At 42.6% G+C, this 4,972-nt stretch overlaps 1 long non-coding RNA gene across 1 annotated transcript; it reads left to right on the top strand.

Annotated features, from left to right (window-relative positions):
* Positions 1 to 669: 669 nt before the first annotated feature.
* On the top strand, positions 670 to 3,132 carry LOC136522940 (uncharacterized). Its single transcript, XR_010776015.1, has 3 exons — positions 670 to 968; positions 2,117 to 2,166; positions 2,791 to 3,132. It is a non-coding gene; the product is annotated as an uncharacterized lncRNA (long non-coding RNA).
* The last annotated feature ends 1,840 nt before the right edge of the window (positions 3,133 to 4,972 follow it).

The raw sequence follows: 4,972 nt of genomic DNA, 5'->3' as shown, positions 1-4,972 counted from the left end.
AGTTATAAGCAAGGCAGCTTTTTAGAAGGGCTATTTTAAGCTTGTCTTAGAAGTAAGCTACGTGAGTAAGGCACATTTGTGGCCACACTTTGTCATGTTCTTTGGTGTGGTAGGAAAGTTTGACAATTGTGTTCAATATTTACTTGTTAGTTTGCTGTTGTAGGATGAGCCAAAAAAAATGTGATGCTAGATTTTTTTCCCCTGACCTCTTTGCTATGGGAAAGTGTTTATCGAGACTTGAGTTTGACTTTAAGGATTTACTGTTTATAGAGAATATGAATTTATGAGTTCATTATTCTAGAGCATATAAGCGTTTCTCACTTCATACAGTGAGGTCTTGGCCAAGCTACCTCTTAATTGTTGCTCTTGATAGGAGTCTTATAATTTTGTTTACTTACAAGTAGAGGAATTCGGGGACGAATTCTTTTTAAGGTGGGTAGAATGTAACGCCCAAAAAAAAATTGAGAGGGGCAAGGCCCAACCAGCCCTTTCCTGGCCCAAGCCGCCCCCCCTCTCACACACCCACCATGGCCCCACACATCAGCACCTCTTCCACACATAATACACCACCAGCAGCCATCCCTCTCTCTCCCATCTCTCATTCACGTTGGCAACCAGAGAAGAGAGAGGAGAAAGGAGAGGAGAAGGGAGAAGAGAAGAGGAAGAGGAAGAGGAAGAGGAAGAGGAAGAGGAGGACGCCCCTCCCACTGCTGCAGCTCGCCGGAGGAGCTCTACCACGCCACCACCTCGCCGAAGTTGGGGAAGATAAAGCCCCATGGTCATCTTCAACTTCAAGACAAGGAGAAGCTTTCCCATGGTCGATCTCTGTCCTTGAGCAACTCCGAGCCAAACTGCTGCACCTAGAGGTCTTCCACGACATGCAAGAGGAGTAAGAAGAGGTGCATCTCCCATGTAGATCGACTTCTTCCCCACCATTTCTCGCTGCCCTAGCTTTGGGGGTAGCCAAGGTGAGGCGATTCTTCTGTTAGGTCTTCTAATTGAGGTGTTTAGATGGTTCTTGGTCATGGGGATTAGTGTTTGTGGGGGGGGGGGGGGACACCATTTGGATGTCAACCTAGGGTCTGCTGCCCTGTAGCTCAAGCAGTGCTGCTGTTCGTGTGGTTTAATTGACCTAAACGATTTTTCCTCAACAAGTTGATAATAAGGAAGTTGTAGAGGACCTTCAGATCTGTTTGCCTGTGAAATTTCATGATTTTAGCATTAGTAGTTTGGGAGTTATGATTTTTCTAAGCAAGCTGCTTTTCCCTGACGAAGTCTGGACAGAACTGGATCTAGGGGTTTTTGGAGAAAACATAGAGGCATTATGGGACTCTAGAAATTATAAGAGATTTGTAGTACTTTTCATTAGCTTTCTGGATTGGTAAATATCATGATTTTATCCCATCAGGTTTGAGAGCTATGAATTTTCAAAGTTCGCTGTCAGGTTTGGACTGCATGCTGAACAGATCTGAAGTTTGGTGTTTTCCGACCATGTTAGCGTCAAAACTAGCTTTTGTTGATAACTAGGGAGTTGTAGTGTTTTTCTTGAGCTTTCCAAATTATTAAAGAACAATAGTTTTGGTTGGCTAGAACTCCAGCTATGAGTTTCTGAAGTTCTCTGTCATGTTTCATCAGTAAAAGTTTCAGTTAAGGTTCGTCATGATTTTGGGCATCCCGATGACCTTTGATGCAAATTGGAATAATACCAAAGTTGTAGATAATGGATTGATCTATAATCCGGTAAAGTTTCAAGATATTTTGACATAAGGATTTCGAGATATAAAAATATTAAGTTTGCTGTCTTGATTTTCGGGCAGATAATGACTTCTGCTTTCATTTGCAGTTTATGTCTTCTTAAAGGCATGATAAAAAATAAAGTTTCTATATAAAGGTTATAGGGGTTGCTCTATAGATTCCATAAATGTATTTCTTTTCTACCATAGCATTTGTGTATTGAAAGATACAAAAGTTGAATCAGCACTGCTGTTGTTGGCTGAATTTCCAGAGTTTTGTCAGGCCTTGTTTGTGGGGGTTTTTCCGAGCATAGGAAGCATTTGTTTGCTGTTTATATACATCTTTGGTACTGCTGCAAACTGAAAAAAACATGTATGTTCAGGTGGAGTCACTTCGAGACGCAACTAGCGTCCGTTTTCATCGTCGGTAAAGGCAAGTAAATGTAGCGGTGGTTTGCTACCGTTTTGGCTTGATATTTTCATCACCTACAACTTAATGTCTATAATAATGCCATACCACTAATAACCAGACCTTGTGATTTTGGTTCATGCAACCATATTTGATTGCGGTCTTATTTATTTATTCGTGGTGATTCTTTATTCCATATTGGAATATGTGGTTAGTCCACAACCTGAAGAGGAAGTGGAAGTATCATTGGTGGTTTATATTAATTTTATTGCAGCATGCCAAGTGCATTGCATCATTCATTTGCATTGGAAGTTATGTCGTTGACATATGGTCACGACCGTACCGGTACAGCGTCATGGGATGCAGCTCCACACCTTGTTGGGTGTGCAGGCAGGAGACATTTCGCATTGCATTCATATGCATACAACAAGTATAATGAAGTGATATGTTCATGTTATTATGAAGATCTATCTCTTGGCGATGCTCAGAACTGGAAGCCACACATTTTATATTAATACTGTCATGTTTACTTTATAAGTGGAACTCTATGTTAAATTGTTGCTTAATTCAAATTGTGGTTTAAATAGCTTGTTAAAACAAATTTGCTTGTTGAGATGTTTCATCTCACCCTTGCTTTACTCAATCCAGGTACTTGACGTTTGCTTGGAAGGGGAGGGAATTAGCTGCACGTCTCACACTTTTTCTTCATTAAGGGACTCGGTATTTAAAAACTTAATAATGTGGTTCTGCTTATTAGACTTGAGAGAAAATGTTGAAAGTGTGATGGTTATACTTATTCATTTTGGAGTAACTCATTTATTTGCTAGGATGTTCTTTAATTTTAGTTTGGTGCTCCCATTTACACATTTATTCTTCTGCTTTGCTTATAAATACAAACGAGGTGCTACCAAAATCTTTATTGGTTATGCGCGGCTGTTATTTGTGAATTTTAGTGGCATCCCGGGGTGTTTATGAATTCTAGGGTGTTACAGCCTCGGACACCAAAAGGCTCAGTGCTACTGTTAAAGTGTCTGAATTAATTGACCCAGCCACAGGAACTTGGGATTCTCAGCTGGTCCGAGATATTTTTGGGAAGATGATACACTGAATATACTTTCTATCCCTATACGGTCAAACTGTGAAGACACAATTGCATGACTTCGATTAACCGAGGCGGTTGGCCAACCGCCTCCGTTAAGGCCCGATTAACTGTGACCTTTCATCGAAGGCGGTTGGCTTGCCCGCCTCGGTTAAGTAATTTTGCCCGCCTCAGTTAAGTTTTGTGCAGTAGTGCTTTAGTGTTAAATCTGCTTATCATGTTTTAGAAGACAACCAGGAGATTGAGCGCTGCACTCGACGTGGGGAAAGCTCAGGCTCTACCGGTGGTAACAGGGCTGACGAAGTTTGGAAGAAGATTTGAAAGCAAAAATGGCCAGTTGGCCACCAAAGCTCAAGCAATTTTTGTGGAGAGTGGGACACAATAGTCTGGCAGTGAAGCTGAATATTAGATGGCGGGGGATCGATTTGGATACACGATGTCCGAACTGCTGGCGCTTTGACGAAGATGGAGGCCATCGATTCCTCAAATGTAAGACAGTAAGGGCTTGCTGGAGAGAATTACAATTAGAAAACATCAGGCTGAAACTGCTGGAAGCTCAGTCAGCGATCGAGTTTGTGACTGTCGTTCTGGCTTTAGACGCGAACATATGTCTCAAAGTGTCGTTCTCTTGTGGAAACTGTGGGATGCAAGGAACAAAGCGAATGCTGGTGAAAGGAGTCTGTCAAGCCAAGAGCTGTGGCGCAGTGATCTGCACACTGACAGATATCCAAGCTGAGGGGGAAAAGAAGAGCCACAGCACCATGCTGAAGCCCAGCGCCGCAAATGGGTGCCGTTGGGTGATGATTACCTGAAGATAGATATTGATGGGGCGTTCCGAAAAGAAACGGCAACAGGGGCATGCAGATTCATCATCAGAAATTGCAGAGGTGACCCGGTTATGGCTGGTGCAGCCAATGTCAGTCCTATGAGAGATGCTTTGATGGCTGAGACTATGGCATGCCAGTTTGCTCTAGAAGCTGCGGAGATGCATGGTATATCGAGAATTGAACTGGAGACCGACAGCGCCTTGTTGAGGGAAGCCCTGATCACAAACTCCCGAGACTTAGCGCCTGAAGGTGCTCTTTTCAGAAGCATACGTGACCTGCTTGTGCTGATCAGTTTAGATGTGATATTATTCGAAATGTTCCACGCTCCTGTAATTCTGTAGCGCATGAGATTGCCAAAGTGGGTATGTGTTGGGACCCGGGGCAATCTGATGTTTGGTTGGACCTCCTCCCAGAGTTTGTAAACTCTCTTGTTGCTCGCGATTTGGCTGAGCAATTGGTTTTAAATCCAGAGCCATAAGAGCCCGCAGAGTTCAAAAAAAAAAAGATGGGATCCCATATATAATGTTACCTTATTGTGTTTCAATAATATTCCATGACAACTAAACCATTTTTAAAATCATTTATATCAATTATTATTATCTATCTATACCTTATTAAAGAGGAAAAAATTTTGCAGTTATTTTTTTTTTGTATTTTTTGTCCACACTGTATACGCCATACGCGTTACTACTCCTTTTTTGTTTGGTAATTCTCCTATGCAGGCGTCCGGCCTATTTCCTTCCCATCGGACGCTTTTTTAATTGGACCACGACCCATACAACCTATCAACGGCCCAACAGTCTCCACCACATCGCTGCTCCTCTCCCTAACGCGGCTGCTCGTATCAACTCATCCAGAAGGCTCCAGTCACCGCAGTGACCTTATCCACCGTGCCATCCGACCT

The sequence above is a fragment of the Miscanthus floridulus genome, chromosome 18 (assembly GCF_019320115.1).
Source record: "Miscanthus floridulus cultivar M001 chromosome 18, ASM1932011v1, whole genome shotgun sequence".
In the NCBI taxonomy this organism is placed as follows: Eukaryota; Viridiplantae; Streptophyta; class Magnoliopsida; order Poales; family Poaceae; genus Miscanthus; species Miscanthus floridulus.
Note: the sequence above shows the minus strand (reverse complement) of the source record. Positions and strands in the feature narration are given on the sequence as shown.